This window comes from Petaurus breviceps, unplaced genomic scaffold (assembly GCF_028583685.1).
Source record: "Petaurus breviceps papuanus isolate PSGF00001 unplaced genomic scaffold, PetGlider_PUasm1.0 90510, whole genome shotgun sequence".
Classification (NCBI taxonomy): Eukaryota; Metazoa; Chordata; class Mammalia; order Diprotodontia; family Petauridae; genus Petaurus; species Petaurus breviceps.
Genome location: NW_027187267.1, coordinates 3,712,060 through 3,738,830, shown reverse-complemented (window position 1 = coordinate 3,738,830; position 26,771 = coordinate 3,712,060). Strand labels below are relative to the sequence as shown.

Sequence of the window (26,771 nt, the reverse complement as noted above, 5' to 3'; positions counted from 1 at the left end):
CATAATAACATCCTATGCACTAGTGCACAGTGTCAAAATGTGGCATGGTTCTTGGCCTTTAGGGAGTTCATGGTTTAATGAGAGAGAATAAGTTGACATTTAGAACATCAATAGAAATATGTAAAAATAGTTGTGGTGAGAATGAACTGGAAAATGGGACAAGATCAGAAATAGTGCTGGTCATTTGGAGAATAGAGGATTATGAATCCGGGAAGACTTCCTGAAGAAGGAAGCCTTGAGCTACAATTGTAAAAAGCAGAATGTAAGTCTCATTTATATAATGCTTTGAGTTTAAAAAAAAGTTCTTTTGTCACAACCCTGTGAGATAGATATTGCAGGTAACCAGTCCACCAATCAATCAACCAACAAGTTTTTATTAATCGCTTCCTCAGTGCCAAGAACTGGCTAAACACCAGGGATATAAAAGAAAATAAAAAAACCTTCCTGCATCCAGGAACTTAACATTTTCTAGGGGTGAGGGAGAGAAGGTAGGGACACTTTGGATGGAATGTCCTCTCTGGGTTTGTCCAAAATAGAACTCGCACTGGGAAGTTGGGTCCCAAGGGGAAGTGAATGACTACTACTCTTTGTCTCAGGGTTCTAAGGGAAGTCCTGAGGTCTTTCCTGCAGCTACTAACCCTCAACTAGAGTGCTCTCCATTAATAATTAGCCAATAGCCTCCATTAACTTGCAGAAACAGCATTTGCTGATATGGTCTTGTAAGAATGCTTCATATAAAACACTTCCCCCCAAACCTGGGGCAGACTCTCCCACAAATACAACGTCCAGGGGGAGAGTGACCTTAGACTTCAGGTCTAATGTTAGTGAGCCCTGTGCCAAAAGCAGATTCTATACAGCAGAATAACTCCCAGATCCTGGTCCTGGAAGTCCTTGTCTCTCTTCATTGAACCTTTAGGAAGTTCCCTTTGGGTGTAGTTCTCTGCTGGCTGGGCTGTTCAGCTGGGTTCCCAGGATCTAGCCTTTCTTGAATCCATAGCTGGAGGATCTCTCCTCCACCAGGGGTCTCATTCCCTGCAGCTGCTGTCATGCTCAGGTAACTCCATATCTGTCTGTCCTCAGTGTATCTATCAGTCCTCTCCTGATATAGGCACTTCCACAGCTGTTCTTGTTGTTCATTCTTTTCAGTTGTGTTCAACTCTTCATGACCCCATTTCTGGGGGTTTCTTGGCAAAGATGCTGGAGTGGTTTGCGATTTCCTTCTCCATCTCATTTTACATATGAGGAAACTGAGGCAAACAGGGTTAAGTGACTTGCCTGAGATCACCCAGCTGGTAAACGTCTGAGGCCAAATTTGAATTCAGATTTTCCTGACTCAGGCCCGGAATTCTATCCACTGTGCCACTGTATCCACTCTTCAATGTCAGTAGGAAGACAGCTGTGTGTTAGGACGTAGGGGAGTTCTACAGATATACCAGAAGGAACAATGATAAAGAAAACCAAAGGAAACACATATAAACTCCTCCATCCAGTCTAGGACTGCAGCAAAAATAAAATAAAAAACAACAAAAATAGCAAAACAGCAACAACAAAAAAAAATCCTGTCAGTCCTAAAGAGCTTCAGAGCAGAAACTGTTCTGGGCAATCATAAACCAAAGCAAGGACCTAGACCAAGAAATAAGATGAGGCCAGCTCCCAAATAGCTCAGCACAAAGGCAGTCTGCCAGAGGAATAGCAGGAGGTGAGGCCAGATCAGCGCCCAGGCACTGTGCCCAGGCAACTCAGCACCCAATGACCAGTAGGCCTTAAAGAAGGCATGGCTGAGGTTAGTGCCAGAACGGTACCTCACAGGCAGCACAGTGCACAGCAACCAGGTAGCCCAGATCTCAGCAACCAGACAGCCCCAGGGGGGCCACAAAAGACAACTGGACCAAGCAAGTACCCAGGCAGTACAGTTCATAACATCCTGAAAGTTTAAAGCTCAAGCAGCTCGGTACCTGGCAGCCCTGCCCAAGGCACTATAGAAATAGGGATAAGTCAGCACAGTGCCCAGGTAGCCCATTCTTGAGCCACAGCAGTAGAAAGGGCCAACACAAAACCTGGGAGACACCGCACCTAGGGTCTCCCTGGAGTACCAGCACCAACATCTTTCTGGGACCTGTTAGGCTCACAGCAAGGGACAGAACCAAATCCAGATTAAAACTGTATATGAAGGAAATAAAGAAGGAACCAATGTGAGTCCCCAGGAGACTGAAACCAAACACAGTAATTCTTGCAGAAGATGGGACCTAGTTTTATGCACCACATTTAGGACTAAGTAGGACTTGCACCATCTAAGAGCATGAAAAGGAGCAGAGTCTGACCCAAACACAAAGTCTTGGTTCAGAAACTGAGGCTAGAGACATGAGTAAAGAGAAGAAAGTGCTTAACACAATGAAAAAATATCTTGAACTGAGAAAAATCCAAGAGACAGTTCCAGAAGAGGTTAAATCTACATCAAGTCCAAATAAAGTCTCAGAGAAAAGAATGACCTGGCCATGAGAAATATATGGGTAACTAGAAGAGATGAAAGAAGAAATAACAAGTGAAATGTAAAAAAAAAACAATAGCCAGGGAGGAAAGAATGGTAAGGCAAATTAATAATTTTAATAATATAAAATAATAACTTTAAGAATACATTAATAACTTAGAACATTACACCTTTCTGAAATTTAGAAGGGTAGAAAAAAAGCAGTGACTCCATGAGATAATAAGAAATAGAAAAATAAAATCAAAAGCCTGAAAAAAAAGAAGAAAATGTAGAGTATATACTACCAATAAAACAACTGATCTAGAAAACAGGTCAAGGAGACATAATCTTAGAATCATTGAACTATATGAAAATCACTACTAGAGCAAAAAACCTGTAAACCATATTTCAAGAAATCATAAGTGCAGATAAATTAGAACCAGAGGCCAAAGTAAAAATAGAAAGTGTAATACCAGTCACTGCTTGAAAGACGTCTCAAGATGAAAATTCCCAGGGAACAGAATCCAAAGAAAAAAATGCTCTAAGTAGTCAAAAAGACAGAGTTCAAGTACCAAGAAGCTATAGTTAGCATCACACAAGATTACACAGGTATCACTTGTAAGAGAGGGAATATAATAATCCAAAAGATTAAGGCTTATAACCAAGAATAAGATTTCTGGCAAAGCCGTATAATCCTACAAGGGGAAAAAATAGATGTTTAATGAAATAAAGGACTTCTAAGCATTCTTGATGAAATGGTAAGAACAGAGAAGAATAATTGAAATACAAACACAGAATTAAGAAAAATATAGGAAGGTACTTATTACATACATGTGTGTATAAATTATATACCCATTATTCTTTTAGATGAGGCAACAATAAAATATAAATGTTTAAAAGAGATAAGCAGAGAAACTATATAATGCTTAAAAGGTCTATAGATAATGACCCAATATCAATATTGTATACACATCTATATTTATAGTATATAACTAGACATACATATAGATACACACATATAGACATATATAGATATATGCATGTATCTGTATATTATGTATAGTTATATACACATGTGTATATGTAATTAACATGTATTTGTACCAAATATGTACATATTTATAGTGTATAGATGTATATAGACCTATATAGATCTATATATCTATATCTGTATCTACATACACCTGTTAATATGTATATCTATATATGTATAGAGTGAATGGAAGCATATAAATACTTATAGGGAAAGTTAATCAAATCACAGGGAAAAATAAAAGTAAAACTATAATAGTGAGAAGGGACCTCAATGTATCTCTTTTGGATCTAGAAAGATCTTAAATAAAGAGAAACAAAGAAATTAAAGACTTGAATAGGATTTCAGAAGAAACAGATGATTAGTGTATGGGAACAATTATTTCTAATATTATATAAATTGCAAAAATAAGAAAAGAAGGCTTCCTTCCAAACTCTATGATACAAATATAGTTTTTATATCTAAACCAGGGAGAGACAAAACAGAGAACAAAATCTATAGGTCAATATTGTTGATGAATGTCAACACAAAAATATTTGTTACAATATTAGCAAGAAAAAGGCTACAACCATATTCAATATATTCAAAAGATTATGCACTGCACAGATTTGTTTCAAGAATCCAAGTTTGATTTATACAATGAAAATTACAAACACAACAAACTATATTAATAGAAAAATAAAAAATAAGAAAAACCCAAGCCCTGATACATGATTACATCATTAAATATTGAAAAAAAAGATTAAAAAAAACGTTTTTGTTAGAAAAAAACACACTAGAAAGTATAGGGATAAATGGACCTTTCTGGAATATGATATTCACCTAATAGTGAAAGCAAATACTATATATAGTGGAGAAAAGCTAAAGGTTTTCCAATAAGACCAAAAGTAAAGCGTCTATTAGCTCTGCCACTATTTAACTTAATGCCAGAAATATCTTCTATACCAGTAAGAAAAGCAAAAGAAATCAAAGTAATAAAATTATTTAGTTTTTCAGATGATATCTATCTAGAAAACACTAAAGAGTCAATTAAAAATTAGTTGAAGCAACGATTGTAGTAAAGTTGCAGGTTATAGAATAAATAAACATATCCAGATTTCTGTATATTACCCCCCCCACCAAAAAAAAAAAAAACCCAGCGAGAAGATATAAGGAGAGAAATTCTATTAAAATAACAACAAAGTATATAAAATACTTGGGAGTTTACTAGAATATAAATACAAAATGGTCATTACAGAAAGAAGACAGATAAAGAAATGGAGAAAAATTAATTACTCCTGGGAATGCCATGGCAATAGTACTTAAAATTAATTAGCTTATTTAGTGCCATACTAATCAAACTACCTAGAGATAGCTAAGTGGCACAGTGGATTGAGTGCTAGACATGGAATCAAAAAAACTTAAATTCCAATCTGACCTCAGACACTTACCAGTTGTGTGACCCTGGCAATTCACTTAATCTCTGGCTGCCTCAGTTTCCTCATTTGCAAAGTGGGGATAATAATAGCACCTGCCTTCCAGGGTTGTTGTGAAGATAAAATGAGGTCATATTTGTAAAGCAACTGGCACACAGTAGCCATATATTAAATGTTTGGAAAAATAACAAAATTGATATGGAGGATCAAAAAATAAAAAATCTCAAGAGAAATAATGGGAAAAAATGTGTGAAAGGTTCTAGGAGTAGCAGAAACCAAACTATAGTACAAAGGAGTAATCATTAAAACTATTTAGTACTGTTTTAAAAAATAGATCATTCAGTAGAACAGATTAGGTACACAACATCCAAAAGCAAATAAACACAGTAGCATAGTGTTCGATAAAATCAAAGACTAATGATTAGGTTAAGGATTCTATTCAACAAAAACTACTGGGAAAACTGGAAAGCAGTCTGGCAGAAATTAAGTATTAAACTCCAAATTGATATATGGTATATACATAAAGGGTGACATTATAAACAAATCCAAGGAGCAAGAACGAAATTATCTTTCAGATCTATGGATATGGGAAGAGCTCATCACCAAACAAGGGATAAAAAGGATCACAGAAGGGAAAAGAACAATTTTGATGACAAAAAATGTTAAAAATTGTTGCACAAACAAAACCAATGCAGCTGAAATTAGAAGAAACAAATTAAGTGAGAAAAAAAACCTTTGCACCAAGTTTCTCTTATTTTTCTCATATTCAAGTTGTATAAAGCACAGATTCAAATTTATAAAAACAAGAGTCTTTCCCCAACAGATAAATGGTAAAAGAATATGAATAGTCAGTTTTCAAAGGAAGAAATCCAAGTTATCAACAACCATATTTTTAAAATGATCCAAATCATTAATAATAAGTGATAAGTAAATTAAAGCAACTCTAAGCTTTTACCTCACACTCAGCAGATTAGCAAAGATGACAAAATCAGAAAATGACAAATGTTGGAGGGGCTGTGAGTAACAGGCACAGAAAACAGTTCTGTTGGCAGAACTGTGAATTGGCTCAGCTGATCTGGAAAGCAATTTGGAACAATCCCCAAAATTTCACTAACTATATATATCATTTGACCCAGAGATACCATTACTGAGCCCATATCCCCCAAAGAGAAAAAACGGGATGTGTATCCCTATGAACAAAAATATTAATATTAGTTCTTTTTTTGTTGTAGCAAAGATATGAAAACTAAGGGGATGCCCATAAATTAGAGAATAACTAAAAAAATTATCATCTATACAATGGAATATTATTGCAATGTAAGAAATGGCAAAAGGAAAAGTTTCAGAGAAGTCTATGAGGAACCATATTAACTAATGCAGAGCAAAATGAGCAGAACCAGAAAAACAATTCATACAATAACATCATAAAGAAAAACAACTTTGAAGGACCTAAGAATTCAGTGCAACAATTCACTATTCAAGAGGATTGATGTTGAAGCTGGCTATCTACTTGCAGAGAGAGGTGATGAACCCAAGATGCAGAATGAGACAAACATTTTTGGACTCAGCCAGTGTGGGAATTTGTTTTGTTTAACTATCCATAGTTGTTACAAGTGCTTTATTTTTGTTTATCTATTTCCTAAGGGGCTGGAGGTGGGGGGGGGATGCAATGAGAGGGGAGAGTGGGATAGGATAACAAAAAAAGAAAAAGAAAAGAAGGTCATTGAAGCATCTTTTATAAAAATGCACAGAAGACAGCAGAAAGAAGGCCAGCAATAAATCACGGTTAGATGACTTAGATATAAAAGGGGAAATTATAAACAAATACAAGTAAAATAATTTTAAAAGTTACACATTGAATTTATTATATGTATATAATTATGTATTTATTATACATACATATACATATGTACACATATGTGTATGTATATATATATACGTAAAACAAGCTATACATTCTAGAGAGCTGAGCTCCAGTTTCCTATATTATTCTCTTCTGTATACTGGGCATCTAGGTGGCACAATGGATAGAATACCAGTCTTAGCATCAGGAAGACATGAGTCCAAATCCCGCCTCAGACACTTAATTTCTGTTTTGGTTTCCTCATCTGTAAAGTACAGATAATAATAGCACCTACTTCCCAGGATTGTTGTGAGGATCAGATGAGATAATAAGTGTAAAATATTTGGCACACAATAAGTGATATATAAATGTTAGTTATTGTTATCATCACTATACAATGTAAATAAAAACAACAAATTTTATTATGTCTAAATTTGTAAGAAAAATTAACTTTTTAAAAGATCACAGGTATGGATCAAAAACATTTTTTTTTAGAGTGGATCATCACAATGTTATCACCTGAACAATTCCCTTTCTGGATACTCATTCACTTATGATTTGGAAAGAGCAAATACAAAGAGACAAGAGTCGTTCAAATGTTAATAGCCACCATGGCTAGATAAGGAAGAGCCATAGGGCAGCTTCCCTTCCCTCCACCTGGCTTGGGAGGCAGCCCAAGGTAGTATAGCTATTCTTAGGGATAGATAGAAGGGACTTAGAGGCAGGTCATCCTTTTGCAGATCTCCAAAGTTCCTCCAGGCCCAAGCAGTCAGTTCTTCAGGCTCACTAGTCAATTAGAGGCCTTTTCCTCATCACACAGTACAAGTCTGTCACACTCATAGGATTAGAAAGCAGGCCCCCAAAGTTCCCTGTGTCTTCTTCAAAGCTTAGCTCAAATACCTCCTACGTGAGGCCTTTCCTGAAAGGCAGGGAATTTCCATTCTTGCTCTGTATAACACACAAATAAAGAAGGGCAAATCTGAGCATGCTCCAGGTCTCTGTTATATAAGTAAATACAAATTATATACAAAATCATTTGGGCAGAAGACCAGTCCATGGTGGGTCAGGAAAGGCCTCAAGGAGGAAGTGGCTCATGATTAGAGCTTTGAAAAAGGCAAAGGATTCTAGGAGACAGAAGTGAGAAAGGAGAGCATTCCAGGGATAGAATGTACAAGTGCTTGGAGGCTAGACATGCAATGTCATTTTGGGAAGCAAGTAAGCTGGTTTGGCTGGAACATAGAGTGTATTAAAGATAATAATTTTCAACAATCCTAGAAAGGCAGGCTGGAGTCAGATTGTGAAAGGCTTTAAATGTCCAAACGGAGGAATTTATATTTGATTATAGAGCAAGAGGAAACCAGTGGAACTTTCTGAGCATAGGATTGACAAAGTCAGACCTGTGCTTTAGGGATATCACTGGCAGTTGTGTGGAGGATGGGGTGGGGTGGGATGGGTTGGATAAGACAGGAAGCAAGGAGAACATTTGGGGGTTATTGCCATAATCCAGGAGACAGATGACAAGGGCATAAATTAGAGTGGTGGCTGTGTGAATAGAGAGAAGGAAGCCAATACAAGAGATATTGTAGAAAGAGAATCAATAAGACATAGCAATGAATGATTTCTTAGGTCCCTTCCAACTCTAAATTTATGATCTTGTGACATATATATATATATGTTTGTATACACACATACAAATGTGTATATGTGTTTGTGTGTGTACACAGATACACATATATTATATAATATACAAAATATATGTCATCTCTGTAGAAATGATAATTGAACCCAAGGGGAGGGAATTTGGTAATCAAGTGAGGGGATAAAATAAGAGGATATAAAATCAGAATAGAAAAGAGCCCAGGACAGAACCTTGAAGAACACTCATGGTTAGGGTGTCTTATATGAATGATGGACTAGCAAAGGAGAGTGAGAAGGCGTGGTTGGATAGGAGAACCAGGAGAGTATACCTAGTCTCAAAACCTCAGAAGAGAGCATGTGTAGGAATAGAGTGTGAGGTCAACCATATTAAATGCAGCAGAGAAGTAAGAAGGATGAAGACTGAGGAAAGAGCATTAGAACTAGTAACTTTGCAGAGAGCAGCTTTTGTTGAGTGATGAGGTCACAAGTTAAATTGTGGAGAAATAAGGAAAGAGAAGAGAAGACATGAGACAACAGTATAGACAGGTTTTTCTAGAAACAAGTAGGTGGTACTAGTGGATAGAGCACCAGGCCTTTCAGGTCAGGAGGAGCTGAGTTCAGATTTTACTTCAGACACTTACTAGTTGGTTAAGACCCCGAGCAGGTCTCTTAACTCTGTTTGCCTCAGTTCCTCATCTGTAAAGTGAGAATAATAATAAAATCTACCTCACAGGGTTATTCTATGGGTCAAATGAGACCATATTTATAAGTGCTTGGCACACAGTAAGTGCTATATAAATGCTAACTATTATTATTAATAGCTGTCTGATCTTGAACAAGTCACTTAACCTCTGTTTGCTTCAATTTCGTAAGTGGGGCTAATAACAGCACCTACCTTTCAGGGTTGTTGTGAGGATCAAATGACATATTTGTAAAAAGTGATGAGCATTGGGGCGGCTAGGTGGCGCAGTGAGTAGAGCGTCGGTCCTGGAGTCAGGAGGACCTGAGTTCGGTTCCGGCCTCAGACACTTAACACCCACACAAAAATACTAGCCATGTAACCTTGGGCAAGTTACTTAACCCCAATTGCCCTCCAAAAAGCAAAAAAAAAAGTGATGAGCATAATGCCTGGAACATAGTGGGCACCATATAAATGCTTATTTCCCTCCCCTTCTTCCCTTCTAGGAGCTTGACTGAGAAAGGCAGGAGAGAGATGTAGGATGATTGCTTCAGGGAATTGTATGGTTCAGTGATTGTAACAGGAGCTATAAACTAGAGGAGATGGGAGGGGATGGGTTAGAGGACACAAGTAGAAGAACTGACCTTGGTGAAGAGTGCCACCTCTTCATCAAAGATTGGAGTAAAGGAAGAGAGAATGGAGGATGATATCAAGGGGCTCTGAGATATAGAGTAGGGGAAAGTGGAAGCTAGTAGGGAATAGTCTCTGTTTTCTCAGGAAAATAGAAGGCTGGTCTGCTGAGAGAAGGGAGAATGGAGAGTAGTTAAGGAATCCTGAAGAGAGAAATCTTCATCTTGATCAGTTCAAATCCAGACTCAGACACTTCTTAGCTGTGTGACCCTGGGCAAGTCACTTAACCTTGCTTATCTCAGTTTCCTCATCTGTAAAATGAGCTGGAGAAGAAATGGCAAACCACTCCAGTACCTTTACCAAGGAAATCCCAAATGGCATAGTGAAGTGTTGGACACAACTGACATGACTGAACAAGAAGAGAAAAAAGAAAGTTGCTGTGGAGAATGCAATGAGAAGTCAATTAGGGAAGAATGAAAGAATCCAGCTGAGATTTTGTATGGGATGTCTGATTTCATTAATAGGGTAATCCAGGTGAGGAAATCCTCTCTACCCATTAAGATCAGCACCTGCTCTTCTGCCTGTAGTCTTGGGCAGTTCCCTGGGGGAAGCTAAGAGGTGATTTGCAAGGGTCATATGACTAGTATGTATTGGACAAAGGAACTGAACGCAGGTCTTCTTAACTCCAAGACAGGCTCTCCACTCATTACCCAACACTGCCTTTCCTGGTTGCCATTTTAGAATACAAATTTCTAATGGACCTAGTCAGCAATGCAGCTGAGTGCGAGTAGATGCAGAAAAAGACAGTGAGCATCCTTTTCTGTCACCCAGTGTTGAGGTCTGGAAAGGAAACAGCATGGATGAGACTAAGGGATTCAAGAGCAGAAGATAGGGTAAAATTGAATTGTCGGCATTAGGATTGATTGAGAAGGGAGAACTGTATGCTCTCTCTCCCCTACTCTGTTTCTCAAAACCCCTTGATGTTATTCTCTATTTTCTTCTCCTTTACTGCAGCCTCTGATGAAGAGGTAGCACTTTTCACCAAGGTCAAACCTCTGACCCATCCTCATCCAGCTCCTCTAGCATATAGCTACTATAACCATGCAATCCACTGAAGTTATCATTCTACATCTCACTCCTGTCTTTCTCAGTCAAGCTCCTAGAAGGGGGGAAGAGGAAGGGAACAAGCATTTATGTAGTGCCTACTGTGCTGGCTGTGGCAGAGGTGATAATCTGGGAAAACACTGAAGGATAGCGGAGTTAGAAGTCACGTGGAGATGAAAATAAGTTTAGCTCTTTCCTCCATTTTGGAGCCTGGGAAGCCTGCTGGAAAGAGGACTTCTAGAACAGCAAAATGTCTGGAAGGCTGTGGTCCAAGGCTATTTTGCTGGCTATAAGCAAGGCCTAGAAACCAGAGGGAACATACAGCTCTTCTGAAAAGTGAAGGAGTCTATGCTCAGGATGAAACCGAATTCTACATATGCAAGAGATGTGCTTGTGTATACAAAGCAAAAAACAAAAACCCCTGTTTGGAAACCCAACAGAACAAGATCTGGGTAAAAGTTACTCAGACTCATGGAAATAGTGGAATGGTTGGAGCCAGATTCAGAAGCAATCTTCCTGCCAAGACCATTGGATACATGATCTGAGTGATGCTCTATCCTTCAAGGATATAGAATGGGTTAGGGAACCTGCAACCTCAAGGCCACATGTGGCCTTCTAGGTGTCTGGGTGTGGCCTTTTGACCACAGAACAAATCCTTTTATTAAGGGGATTTGTTCTGTGACGTTTGGATTCAGTCAAAGGGTTGCACTTGAGGACCCAGAGGGCCACATGTGGCTGCAAGGCCAAAGGTTCCCCATACTGATTTAGAATATGAAAACTGATTAAATAAAATTACACATTTCTTTGTAAATGCAAAAAAGAAAAGAAAGAAAAGATATTTAGCAGAAATGAGGCTCATGGACAAATTAAAGACAGGTGGCTGTGACCAGATTAAGGAATCACTTCTTTGATCATGAAAGCAAAACATTTTGTGAATGATGGTGAGATCAAAGGTGTGGCCATATTGTGTATATGACTGAAGATAAGTGTAGGTGTGGATGCTATCATTATTCCTAGTTTGGAGATAAGGAAATAGATGGTCAGAGAAATTATTTGACCAAGGTCACACAGCTCCTAAGTGGCAAAGATAGGATGTGAACTTAGGTGCTCTGACTCCAGGTCTGCTTTACCATGCAGAATATGGGACAGTTTGGGCAGAAACCTAGAAGAATGCAATAGAATGCCTGAGGAGGGAAAGAGATTGGACCAGGCAAGAGTAAACTGGAGCAGAGGGGAGAAGTTGAGAGTGACAGTGACAATCTAAATGAAATTCAGGGGTAATGGTATCCTAGGAGGTAAAATAGGGTTGAAGTAGCAGGTATGGAAAAAGACCACTCTTTCCTTCAGAGTCCTGTGACATGGGGAGAATCAGAGGGCTATAATGGGGAGAGGCTGGAGGTGTAATGAAGATAGAATGAAATGTGTTGAAGTCTGAGACTGAAAGAACACACAGGGACCCAAAGGGGTTGTGGACCTCATGGCTTTTCTTCTGTTTTCAATAAAGACAAATAAGAACACTTTCTCTACAGGTATGCCTTGTTTTACACAACAAATATATTCTTATAAAGAATAAAAACGAGACTTTGTAAATAGTATCAAACATTAGAAGTTTGAACAGGAATAGACTTATAAGATCATCTAGTTCAGTCAAGTTTTGTATATGGGGAGCCCGAGTCATAAAGATGAAGTGATTTACCAAACATTAAGAGTGGTAGAAAACTAGGTTCGTGCATTTAGAGTTGGAAGGGACTAAGAGTTTATATAAGTTTTTTTTACGGTGATCAGAATAGTTTAGACACCCTTTTGCTCCTTATCTTGCATATGAACGCACCTTCTCCATATTATAAAGGATCTACAATTCTCTCTGTCTCTGTCTCTGTCTGTCTGTCTGTCTGTCTCTCTCTCTCTCTTTTGCTTTTTGGAAGGGCAAAGGCAGAGGCAATTGGGGTTAAGTGACTTTCCCAAGGTCACACAGCAGTGTTAAAGTGTCTGAGGCCAGATTGGAACTCAGGTCCTCCTGACTCCAAGGCCAGTGCTCTATTCACTGTGCCACCTAGCCACCCCTACAAGTCTCTTTATATTTTTTGTTAGCTTTGAGCCCCCAGCAGAGAAAGTGCTTCAGGAAAAACATATGTGTTAAATCTAAATCTAATTCCTTGGGGTTGTTTCTTGGTTGCTTCTTCCCAACTCTAATCACAGTAAGTAATAGCAATTTCTAATGAGTAATTTCTGGTTGTTGCCACTGTATATAAAGACAAAATAGACACTTAAAAGGGAGCAAGAAAAAAAATCCCTCCCAAGACCAGGCCTGTAGGAAAAGGATTCAGGCTCTCCAGATGGAACTCAAGGAGAAACAAAAGGTACAGTATTATAACTATGGGATCTGTATTAGGGATTTAAACAATAAAGCTTCTTTCCCAACATACTTTAACCCCAATGGCCCAAGCAGCCTCTCTCCAAGTCCTTTTCTCTATGGTGCCCCTTCCTGTACTTCTGCTGTCTCATGTGGCTTCTCCTCCAGTCAGCATTTGGGATCTTCTTTGAATCTGCCTTTGGTTCATTTAGTGAATTGACTTTCTTTTCTTTTTTTAAAAATGACTTGTATTTATTTTTTTCCTTAATAGTATTTTATTTTTTCCAGTTACATGCAAAGATAGTTTTCATTCATTTTTGTAAAATTTTAAGTTCCAAATTTTTCTCCCTCTTTCCCTCCCCTCACTCCTTCCCAAGACAGCAAGCAATCTGACATGTTATGCATGTACAATCATGTTAAACATTTCCACATTAGTTATGTTGTGAAAAAAATAATCAGAACAAAAGAGAAAAACCATGAGAAGGAAAAAACAAAAAACAACAAAAAAGTGAAAATAGTATGTTTCCATTTGCATTCAAACTCCATGGTTCTTTCTCTGGATGTGGTTAGCATTTTCCATCATGAGTCTTTTGGAATTGTCTTAGATCACTGTATGGCTAAGAAGAGCTAAGTCTACCATAATTAATCATTATACAATGTTTCTATTGCTGTGTATAATGTTCTCCCAGTTCTGCTCACTTCATTCAGCATCAGTTCATGTAAGTCTTCCCAGGGTCTTCTGAAATTCACCTGCTCATCATTTCTTATAGAACAACAGTATTCTATTATATTCATATACCACATCTTGTTTAGCCATTCCCCAACTGATGGGCATTCCCTCAACTTCCAATTCTTTGCTACCACAAAAAAGCTGCTTTTTAGCAAAAGATATTTATTTTTGTACATGTTGGTCCTTTCCATTTTGGGGGGGGGAGGGCAATTGGGGTTAAGTGATTTACCCAAGGTCACATGGCTAGTTTTTGTGTTAAGTGTCTGAGGCCAGATTTGAACTAAGGTCCTCCTAACTCCAGGGCTGGTGCTCTATTCCCTGTGCTACCCACCCACCCCTCTTTCCCCTTTTCTATGATCTCTTTGGGAAGCAGACCTAGTATTGGTATTGCTGGATCAAAGGGTTATGCACAGTTTGGTTGCCCTTTGGGCATAGTTCCAAATTGTTCTCCAGAATAGTTAGATCAGTTCACAACTCCACCAAGAATGCATTAGTGTTCCAATTTTCCCACATCTTCTACAATACATCATTTTTATTTTCTGTCATATTAGCAAATTAGATGTGAAGTGGTATCTCAGAGTTTAATTTGAATTTCTCTAATCAATAGTGATTTAGAGCATTTTTCATATGATTATAGATAGCTTTAATTTCTTCCTCTGAAAACTGTTCATATCCTTCAACCATTTATCAATTGGGGAATGACTTATATTCTTATAAATTTGACTCAGTTGTCTATATATTTGAGAAATAAGGCCTTTATCAGAAACACTGGCTATAAAAATTGTTTTTCAGCTTTCTGCTTTCTTTCTGATCTTGGTTGCATTTATTTTATTTGTGCAAAATCGCTTTAATTTAATGTAATCAAAATTATCCATTTTGCATTTCATAATGTTCTCTATTTCATTTGGTCATAAATTCTTCCCTTCTCCATACAGTTGACAGGTAAACTATTCCTTGCTCTTCAAATTTGCTTATGGTATCATCCCTTATGTCTAAATCATGTACCCATTTCAATCTTATCTTGGTATAGGGTGTGAAATGTTGGTCTATGCCTAGTTTCTGTCATACTATATTTTCCAGTTTTCCCAGTAGCTTTTGTCAAATAGTGAGGTTTTTTTATCCTAGAAGCTGGAGTTTTTGGGTTTATCAAATAGATTACTATAGTCATTTGCTACTGTGTCTTGTGTACCTACTCCATTGATCCACCACTCTATTTCTTAGCCAGTATCAAATAGTTTAGATGATTGCCACTTTATAATATAGTTCTAAATCTGGTATGGCTAGGCCACCTTCCTCTGAATTTTTTTTCATCAATTTCCTTGATATTTTTGAATTTTTGTTCTTCCAGATGAATTTTGTTATTATTTTTTCTAGCTCTACAAAATAATTTTTGGTAGTTTGTTTGGTATGTCATTGAATAAGTAAATTAATTTAGGTAGAATTGTCAATTTTATTACATTAGCTTGACCTACCCATGAGGAATTTATATTTTTCCAATTGTTTAGATCTGATTTTATTTGTATTCAAAGAGTCTTGTAATTGTGTCCACATAGTTCCTGGACTTGTCTTGGCAGGTAGGCTCCCAAATATTTTATATTGTTTGTAGTTATTTTAAATGGAATTTCTCTTTCTATCTCTTGCTGATGGGCTTTGTTGGTAATGTATAGAAATGCTGATAATTTATGTGGGTTTATTTTATATCCTGCAACTTTGCTAAAGTTGTTAATTGTTTCAAGTAGTTTTTTTTAGTTGATTCTCTAGGATTCTCTAAGTATACCATCATATCATCTGCAAAGAGTGATAGTTTCGTTTCCTCATTGCCTATTTTAATTCCCTCAATTTCTTTTTCTTCTCTTATTGCTAAAGCTAACATTTCTAGTACAATATTGAATAATAGTGGTGATAATGGGCATCCTTGTTTCACCCTTGATCTTATTGGGAATGTTTTTAGCTTATCCCCATTACTTATAATGCTTGCTGAGGGTTTTTGATAGATACTACCTATCATTTTAAGGAACACTCCATTTATTCCTATGCTCTCTAGTGTTTTTTTTTCTCTAGTGTTTTTAATAGCAATGGGTGCTGTATTTTGTCCAAAGCTTTTTCTGCATCATTGAGATAATCATATGATTTCTGTTAGTTTTGTTATTGATGTGGTCAATTCTGCTGATAGTTTTCCTAGTATTGAACCTGACCTGCATTCCCAGTATAAATCCCACCTGGTCTTAGTGTATTTTCCTGGCGATAAATTGCTGTAATCTCTTTGCTAATATTTTATTTGAAATTTTTGCATCAATATTCATTAGGAAAATTGGTCTATAATTTTCTTTGTTTTGGTTCTTCTTGTTTTAGGTATCAGCACCATATTTATGTAATAGAAGGAATTTGTTAGGACTCCTTCTTCACCTATTTTTCCAAATAGTTTACATAATACTGGAATTAATTGTCCTTTAAATGTTTGGTAGAATTCATTTATAAATCCATCTGGCCCTGGAGACTTTTTCTTAGGGAATTCATTGCTGATTTGTTCAATTTTTTTTTTCTAAATTGGGGTTAAGTATTTTATTTCCTCTTCTGTTAATCTGGGCAATTTGTATTTTTGTAAATATTCATTTATTTCCCTTAAATTGTTAGATTTATTGGCATACAGTTGGGCAAAATAGCTCCTAATTATTGCTTTAATATACTCTTCATTGGTGTGGATTCACTCTTTTTATTTTTGATACTGGTAATTGGTTTTCTTCTTTTTTATTTTTTAAATCAAATTAACCAAAGGTTTATCTATTTTATTTTCATAAAACCACCTCTTATTTTTATTTGCTAGTTCACCAGTTTTCTTAATTTCAATTTTATTAATCTCTCCTTTGAGTTTCAGAATATCTAATTTGGCATTCAATTGGGGATTCTAATTTGATGTTTTTAGCTTTTTTAGTGTGTGCCTAATTCATCAATCTCTTCTTTCTCTATTTTATTCATGTAAGCATTTAGAGATATAAAATTTCATCTAAGGACTACTTTGGCTACATCCCATCAGTTTTGGTATGTTATCTCATTATTGTCATTCTTTTTGATGAAATTATTGATTGTTTTTATGATTTGTTGTTTGATCCACTCATTCTTTAGGATTAGAATTTTCCAATTTGTTTTTAGCCTATTTCTCCATGGCCTATTGTTACACACAATTTTTATTGCATCATAATCTGAAAAGGATGAATTTAATATGTCTGCCTTTCTGCATTTGGTTGTAAGGTTTTTATGCCCTAATACAAGGTCAATTTTTGTGTAGGTGCCATGTACCTCTGAGAAAAAGGAATATTCCTTTCTATCCCCATTCAGTTTTCTCTAGAAGCCTATCATATCTAACTTTTCTAAAATTCTATTCACCTCCTTCACTTCTTTCTTGCTTATTTTGTGGCTAGATTTATCTAGTTCTGAGAGGGAGAGGTTGAGGTCCCCCATTAGTATAGTTTTGCTATCTATTTCTTCCTGTAACTCACTTAACTTTTCCTCTAAGAATTTGTATGCTATACAACTTGGTGCATATAGGTTTAGTATTTAGATTACTTCATGTCTATGGTATCTTTAAGCAATATGTAATTTCCTTCCTTATCTCTTTTAATTGGATCTATTTTTGCTTTTGCTTTGTCTGAGATCAGGATTGCTACCCATTTTTTTTTACTTCAGCTGAAGTATACTATATTCTGCTTGAGCTTTTTACCTTTACTCTGTGTGTATCTCTCTGCTTCAAATATGTTTCTTATAGGATTCTAGTTTTTAATCCACTCTGCTATCTGCTTCTGTTTTATGGGAGAGTTCATCCCATTCACATTCACAGTTATGATCACTAACTGTGAATTTCCCTCCATTCTATTTTCCCCCTGTTTATTCTTTTCTCTCTCTTTTCATTCACCCTGTCCCTCCTCACCAGAGTTTTGCTTCTGATCACTACTTCCTTTAATCTGTTGTCCCTTCTGAACTGACTTTCAAAGATAGTTTGGAGGCCTCTTATTCTTGTACTCATTCTGTTGTTTTCTTTCTGGTTCATTCAAGAGAATAATTTGCACCTCATAAAGAAACCACTAGCATCTTTTACAGTTAGCTTAACAGCTCTTTTTCAGTGATTAGATCCTGGCCTTTCAAAGACCACTCCCTTAATATGAGAAGACTAAGGCCAAGAAAGGGGAATGGGGTAGTAAACTGCAGAGCCTAGATTGGAGCCCAGACCTCCTGAGTTCCACACAAGTCTTCATTCCACTACATCAGAGATGTCCAACATGCAGCCTACACTCCCCAAATGATGTGACTAGAACCAGAATAAAATGGAATTGGGAAATATTTAACAAAATAAATAAAATAAAATATTAAAAAACATAATGTTAATATGGAGTTTTCAAAGTTTTCCTTATGAATAGTGTAGAGTACCCTGTTTCTACTTAAGTTTTATACCACCTTACCACACCACATTATATTTTTTAAATTGCACATCATTTGAAGAAACTCTTTAGCAAATCTTTTTGAAAATGGAAGAATAACCCTCTTATTTATTTGATTTGAAAGTTCAGATCATAACCATTTATTTTACCTGAAGCAGTGCACATGTGTATGATGGTCTACCATAGAGTTTTTAGAGAAGGAACCTTAGTGATTATCTAATCAAATTCCCTCACATTATAGATAGGGAAACTAAGGCCCAGCATGGCGAAGTGAATTCTATTATCTATACAACTAGATAATGGCAGAGCCAAGACAAGCATTCAGGTCTGCAGACTCTGAGTCCATTGTTCTTCCCACTATCTCATCCAACCACAATTCAATCCATTTTTCAATTCAACAACCATTTATCAATATTGTTATCAATGTTATCAAAATCAATTTATCAAATGCCTAGTTCCTAAGTGTTGGTTCTCTACTAAAGTTCTGAGATTACCAAAATAAATAAATGAAATTTTTTTGGGGGGGGGTGGGGGGGGGTTTGATTATTTTAAAGTGTGTTAAGATAATTTTTTTGTTGTTCAGTTGTATCCAACTCTTTTTGTTTCCATTTGGGGTGTTCTTGGCAAAGGTACTCCAGTGGTTTGCCATCTCCTTCTCCAGCTTATTTTACAGATGAGGAGATTGAGGCAAACAGGGTTAGGTGACTTGCCAAGGGTTACACAACTAGTAAGTATCTGAGGCCAGATTTGAACTTGGGTCTTCCTGATTCCAGGCCTGGCAGTCTATCCACTAAGCCACTCAGCTACCATTAATATAATGCCTAGTTATTTAAACCTAGGTGCAATAGAATGGCCCTGAAGGTACATATTATTCCATCCTCTGCTGCTTTAGGGAGTTCTGAGACAAAAAGTTATGAGTTCAATTGTAATCACTGAGAACTCCCAGTTAGCAAACAAACATAAAACCCCACCCTAATATTTAGTCAAGAATTCTTAGCCTGGGATCTGGAATGGATAAATTTTGGGGGATAGGGAGGTGTCTATGAACTTGGATGAGAGAAAAATTAAATCTTTATTTTTACTAACCTTTAACTGAAATTTAGCATTTTCTTAAACTGTGGATTTTTTTTAAACATTCAGAGGAGTCCATAGGTTTTACCCAATTTCCAAAGGGGTCCATCACACAAAAAAGGTTAAGAATTTCCTGATTTAGGCAGAAGTTGGACTCTCTGCCTAGATTTACATATATATCTTTCTCTAGTTAACCCCTGGCCTCTTTTAGTTTGAGGCAAAATTCAGGTTACTGGAAACAAAACAGCAGATTATATTGTGTGTCTGTGGACAGATAGGCACTTGGAGGGAGAGTTGGAGAAAGAACAAACATTTTCTCAGCATTTCCCTCAAAGTCTTACTCATGGAGTATGTGAGTACTTTAGGGGCATCAATATGGGTCTTCTGCTTTATGCCTATAGAGCTGATGGCGCTCCTCAATAGCTCCCTTCTTTTCCAAAGCTTAGTTTTACATCCTTCCACCTTCTTTAACTAGTTCCCTAGTGGCTGCCAGTTCTTGGTTCTCTCCTTTGCACTTCCAGACCTTCAAAATCTCACTCTGTTTCTGAGATAGCTCCTCACTTAACACTAATTCCTTAGTGTAAGTCACTATACCAGGCATTCACATTTTTTCTGCAGCATTCTAAAAGGTAGCCATGGTGCTTTTCCATACTTGCACTCGGTACAAAACTAAAAGAAAAAAAAGACCCCAATTCTCTGCTTTCAAGGAGTTTATAGTCCACCTATTCTCCATCTCTAATTCAACCCCACCCTCCAATTGCCCTCCTGTCTCCTCACCTCCCAAACTATAGCATTAAAAAGGAAAACTGTTAATTGAAAGTAAAAAGAAAAATAAACCAATGAATAAATAAATAAAACCAGGAACTGGTTTTTATGAAAACAAACAAACAAAAAAGCAAACAAACAACCCCAATAAAATAAACCATTGATTAATTTGATTTTAAAAAGTAAAGAACAAAATTACTTGCATCAAAAATGAAAAGGATGAATACACCACCAATGAAGATGAAGTTAAAGCCATTATTAGGAGTTATTGTGCCCAATTATATGCCAATTATATTCTGCCCAATTATATATATCTTTATTTTCACCAAGATTTAGCATTTTCTTAAACTGTGGTTTGTTTTTTCAAACATTCTATGAAGGAGCCCATAGGTTTCATCCAACTTCCAAAGGGGTCCGTCACACAAAAAATGTTAAGAATTTCCTGATTTTAGGCAGAAGTTGGACTTCTGCAATCTGTAAAACTGGCAATTTAAGGGAAATGGATGAATATTTACAAAACTGTCCAGATTAGCAGAAGAAGTAATAGAATCTTAAATAACCCTATGTTAGAAAAAATAAATTGAGCAAGCCATCAACCAGCTCTCTAAGAAAAAAAACCCAGAACCAGATAGATTTACAAGTGAATTCTACCAAACATTTAAGGAACAATTCCATTTAAAATAATGGCTGATAATATAAAATACTTGGGAGTCTGCCCATCAAGGCAAACCCAGGGACTATAAGAACACAATTCACACAAATAAAGGCAGATCTAAACAAGTGGAGAAATTCTAATTGCTCATGGATGGACTGAGTCAGTATAACAAAAATGACAATTCTGCTGAAGTTAATTACTTATTAAGTTCCATAACACTGAAGAATTATTTTATAGAGCTAGAAAAAAGTTAAAAAATTAATCTGGAAGTTATTGTTTCAACAAGTTTTTTAAGCTGATTTTCTAGAGTTCTCTAAGCATGTTTTATTCTAGGCATTTAAATGAGAAGGGGTCTATAGACTTCATTAGACTGCTAAAAGGGTCTTTCAAACGAAAAAGGCTAAGAACTCTTGATTTAGACCACTCTTCTCATTTCACAGTCGGGGAAACTGAGGCTCAGAGAAAGGAAAGTCCTTTGCTCAAGGTGGCACCGTGAGCTTTTGGCAGAACTGGGATCATAGCACAGATTGTCCTTATTGTTAATGGAAACCTGGCTTTCTCTAGGCACTGCTGTGTCGATCGGTCCGTAAACAAGGATTATTAGGTGCCTACTATTTGCCAGGCACTGCGCTAAGTAGTAGGGACACAAAGAAAGACAAGGCAGTCCCTGTCCTCGCGGACTCTCTGCTTAGTGGAGGAGACAACACGCCAAGAAGTGTCTACAAACAAGTTACACACAGGATAGACAGAAAATAATTAAGAGAGGGAAGGGAAGGCATTAGAATTGAGAAGGATTGGGAAAGTCTTCCTCTAGCAGACAGGATTGTAGCTAAGACTTGAAGTAAGCCAGGGGAGCCAGGAGGCAGAGATGAGTAATGGAAGCACTGCAGGCATTGGGGACAGCTAGAGAAAATGCCCAGAGCAGAGGAATGGAGTGCCTTGTTCAAGGAACAGCAGCAATGCCACTTGACTAAAGTGAAGTATCACTAGACTGAAGAGTGCCTAGGAGGACATAATATGTAAAAAGACTGGAAAGGGCTTTCAGTGCCATAGAATTTTGCATTTGGTCCTGAAGGTGATAAGGAGCCACTGAAGTTTATTGAGCAGGGGAGTGACATAGTCAGATCTATGCTTTAGAAAAATCACTGCGGTGGATTTCAGAAAGACCTGGAAAGACTTACATGAACTGATGCTGAGTGAAGTTCAAAGAACCAAGAGAACACTATACACAGTAACAGCAATACTGTTTGATGACCAACTTTGGGGGGGGGAGGTGATCTAAGACAATTCCAAAAGACTCATGATAGAAAATACTATCCACATTCAGAAAAAGAACCATGGAGTGTGAATACAGATCGAAGCATACTATTTTCACTTTCTTTGTGTTTTTTCTTTCTCGTGGTTTTTCCCTTTTATTCTGATTCTTCTTTCACAAAATGACTAATGTGGAAATATGTTTAATATGATTGTACATGTATTGCCTATATCAGATTGCTTGCCATATTGGGGAGGGGTGAAGGGAGGGAGAAAAAAATTGGAACTCAAAATCTTATAAAGTTGAATGTTGAAAACTATTTCTACATGTAACTGGAAAAAATAAAATACTACTAAGAGGAAAAACAAAACAACAAAAAAAGAAAGTGCCACACAATTTTCTTTTTGCTTTTTTTGGAGGGGGAATGCAGGGCAATTGGGATTAAGTGACTTGCCCAAGGTCACACAGCTAGTAAGTGTTAAGTGTCTGAGGTAGGATTTGAACTCTGGTCATCCTTACTCCAGGGCCAGTGCTCTATTCACTTCAACACCTAGCTGCCCCCACAGTTTTCAAGATACATATTTGTGTCTAATGATAGTCATTTCTAGGGTAGGGGGAGGTAAAGGAAAGGAAAAAAGAAATTTACATAATAATTTTATTATATATTTAAAAGGAATAGCAAGTTGTATATAATAGATTTGCAGTTTCATGTTTAATCATTAAAAAACTTATGCCATGTTATGGAAATGCTTTTTTATTCCATAAATTAAAAAAAAAAGAAAAATCACTCTGATAGATGAATAGAGGATAGATTAGAGTGGGGAGAGACTTGTGACAGGCAGACCTACCATTAGGCTATTGCAATGTCCTCTTCTAATGTAGCTGTATTCACCTTATCTTCTTGCCTTTTTGAATTATCCTATTGCCATGAGGGAGGGGCAGGAGTTAAACACTTGCTTCTTGCTTGCTTATGCCAATTCTATATTATGGAACCATCAACTTCATTCACTTTCCGATATATACTCACACCACCCTGTCCACATCTTCATATCATCTTCCAAGGTCCACTTCAATCCTCTTGTTCTTCAACTTCCAAATCATGAAGTCTTTCCTCAGCCTCTGGTTTCTTTCCCCACCACTCTTTGAAAATTTCTCTCAAAGGGCATTGCTGACCTATTACCCAATTCAAAATGCTGGAGGCTTTCATCTGGATCTTCTAACATTGGCTGGCATCGGTGCAGCCCTAAGCCTATCCATCTAGTATCCTTTCTTCTTGCTACATGTTCAATCTACATCCCCTTTCCTGAATGTTAACTTTTATATCACTTTTTGCATGAAAAGCAGTTTTGGTAATTTTCTGTACCCTGCTTAGGCCCATCATGGATTTCCCCATTACCTTTGGGTTACCTGTAAATTTGGATTCTTTGTAGATTATTGGACCATGATATTCCATGATTTGAATTACTCTAGCATCATCCGAAGAACATTTGTGTTTTAAAATAAGTTTGTAAGTTAATAGACTAGGGTTATTAAAAATGCTATGTAGTTTCCCAAATGCAGCCCAGCCTTCTTCTTTAAATTTGATTCTGGGACTAGATTAACATGTCCCAAAGTGAACTCATTATCTTCCCTCCAAAATCTGCCTCTCTTTCTATTTTCCTGATTTTTTGAGATCAACAACACTACCATCCTCCAAATTATCCAGTCTCTAAACAATATTCTCAACTCTTCCCTCTCCTTAACTGCTCCCCACAATCACCAAATCATGTCTATATCTTTACCAATCCTCTTTTCCTTTCCTTAGAATCAATCCCTCTACCTGTGTCTTTAAACCCACCTTCTTCAGGACTTTACTCTGTTAATTTATCAATTATCCTGCCTCCCCACCCCCACACACCCCACCTCTCCCCCAACTCCAATCTTCATTTACTCTGTTCCCTTTTCTTATAAATGTTCATGTTTTCTCTGTCCTAATAACAAAATAATCCCCAAATAACATAAATAAACTTTTTTTCTCCCTTCTTGCTAACCTCTCAAATTACTGTGCTACCTACCTCTCCTTTCATAGCCTCTCCTCTCTTTTGGCTTCCCTATTTTTATCAAACATTGTAAGAGTAATCTACTTTAGTTGATTCCATTGCATCATCACTCATTCAATCAGTCCTCAACCCCTTGTAATCTGGTTTCTGCCTATAGAACTATGTTGAAATTGATCTCTCAAAGATCACTTTGTTGTTGTTCAGTCATTTCAGTCGTGTCCAACTCTTCGTGACCCCATTTGTGGTTTTCTTGGCAAAGACACTAGAGTGGTTTGCCATTTCCTTCTCCAGCTCATTTTACAGATGAGAAAACTGAGGCAAACACGGTTAAGTGACTTGCCCAGGGTCACACAGCCAAGAAGTATCTGAGGCCAGATTTGTCCTCCTGCCTCCAGGCTTGGCATTCTATCCACTGTGCCACCAAGTTGCCTATTACCCAGGGATCACTAAGGACCTCCTAATGACCAACAATAACTTTATTCTTTTTAGTATCTCTGCATCATTTGACACAGCTGACCACTTTCTGCTTCCTGGAACATTTCTTTTCCTTTTCTTTCAGGACACTGCCTTTTCTTTTCACTTTTTCTCATTCTCAATCTGGCTTCCAACTCTAAAGTATATTACAGAAGCTTAATACTAAACGAGACCTTGGAGATCATCAGTTTCAATCTGTACCAAAATAAGAGCTCTCCTCAATAGTGAACCTAACAAGTGGTTATCTATTCTCTTCTTAAAGATCTTCTGTTTTGTGAAACTCACTGCCTCTCAAAGCAGTTCATCCCATTTTTGGAAATGAAAAGTTGTTAGGAAAAAAAAAATGTTGTTAGGAAGTTTTTCAGCATTGTAAGCCGAAATCTACCTCTTTGTAACTTTAACATGTTGCATTGACTTCTACCCTCTGGGACCAAACAGAGAAAATCAAAGTTCTCTTGAAGGTGAAAGACCACTAAATGCCTGAAGACAGTTGCTGTTGTGCCTCCAACCCTCAACCCCAAGTTATCTACTCCCAGGTCAACCATCCTCAACTCCTTCAACTGAGTGGTGAAATAGTCTTGTCCCTTCACTATCCTGTTCACCTTCCTCTGGCTAAACTTGAGTTTATCAGTGACATTCTAAATACTCAAGAGGTGGGGGACCATCATTTAGAACTAAACAAAATGCTTCAGATGTGATGAGACCAGGGAAAAGTAGCTAGGGATGGTGGCCTCTCTTGTTTCTGTGGTGTACCTTTCAATGCAGCTCAAGATCACATTAAGATTCTTGGCTACCATGTCACACTGTTAATGCATGGTGAGCTTGGCAACTAGAAAGCTGAACTTGGAGTCAGGAAAACCTGGGTTCAAATGCTTCCTCAGATACTTATTAGCTTTTTGACCTTGGGCAAGTCACTTAACCTTGCTCTACCTCATCTAGAAAATGAGGATAAGAGCACCTACCCTACAGGCTTGTTGTGATAATTAAGTGATATAAAACATGTAAAACACTTTGCAAACTTTGAAATGCTACAAAAAATGCTAGCTATTATTATAATAGCAGCTCACATATTAATCATGTTGTAAGATTGACAGAGCACATCTTTTTGTCACAACCCCATAAAGTAGGAAGTGTATGTATTACTATCTCCATTTTCAGGTAAAGAAACAAGTTCAGAGAGGTTTTTGTAAGCTAAAAAGGGTTAAATCCAGATCTTGATCCCACTTGTCCAAGATTCCAAGACTCTTTCCATGATATCATGCTATCTTACTAAAGCTCCTAGTTTTGTTTGGTTTGTTTTAAGTCATGGGAGTGATTCTCTATCCTAAGCTCTACTGTTGTTCCAAACCTTCTCTTCTCTCCTCAAGACTAGTAAACCATCTCCTCCTCCAACCCTCTCAGTCAATGACTTCCTCTTATACTTTACTGAGAAAATTTAAGGCATTCTCTGCAATTTTCTCTTTCCTCCTTCTCTACACCTTACAATCTCTGGACACCAACCACTCTTATTTTAGTTTCTAATGAAGAGGTAGTCTTTCTTTTGACTAAGACCAACCTCTTTACTTGTACTTTTGTATACCATCCAATCCTGTCTTCAATAATTTGCCCCCTCCCCCAATCATCCCTTCTCTTTTTTTTCTTTTGCAATGAAACTATATTTGCCACATTACAATCTAAATAATGGGTCTTCATCTGAGTGATGAATTTCTATGTTGCAAGGGTTAGATGCAAACTCTTACTTGACATTTTGTATCATAGAGTCATTTTTTAAAATTATTTTTTAAATTAAAAAAAATTTATTTACTTTTAGTTTATGACATTCAGTTCCACACTCCCTTGAGTTCCAAATTTTCTCCCCTTCCCTCTCCTTCTCCTCAACTCCCCATGGCAGCATGCAGTCTGATATAGGTTCTATGAATACCTTCATTAAACATTAGTCAAGTTGTAAAGAAGAATTATAACCAATGGAATGAACAACGAGAAAGAAGAAACAAAACAGGGGTGGCTAGGTGGTGCAGTGAATAGATCACCGGCCCTGAAGTCAGGAGGACCTGAATTCGACCTCAGACACTTAATACTTACTAGCCATGTGACCTTGGGCAATTTGCTTAACCCCAACTGCCCTCCAAAAAGCAGAAGAAAGAAGAAGAAGAAGAAGAAGAAGAAGAAGAAGAAGAAGAAGAAGAA

The 26,771-nt window shown here is 37.1% G+C and overlaps 1 protein-coding gene and 1 pseudogene across 1 annotated transcript in view; both read left to right on the top strand.

Annotated features, from left to right (window-relative positions):
• The window catches only part of TAGLN2 (transgelin 2), a 343,906-nt gene that overhangs the window by 138,304 nt on the left and 178,831 nt on the right, over positions 1 to 26,771 (top strand). The gene's annotated exons all lie outside the window — the stretch shown is intronic.
• Positions 11,060 to 11,381, top strand: LOC138141948 (large ribosomal subunit protein eL33 pseudogene; annotated as a pseudogene).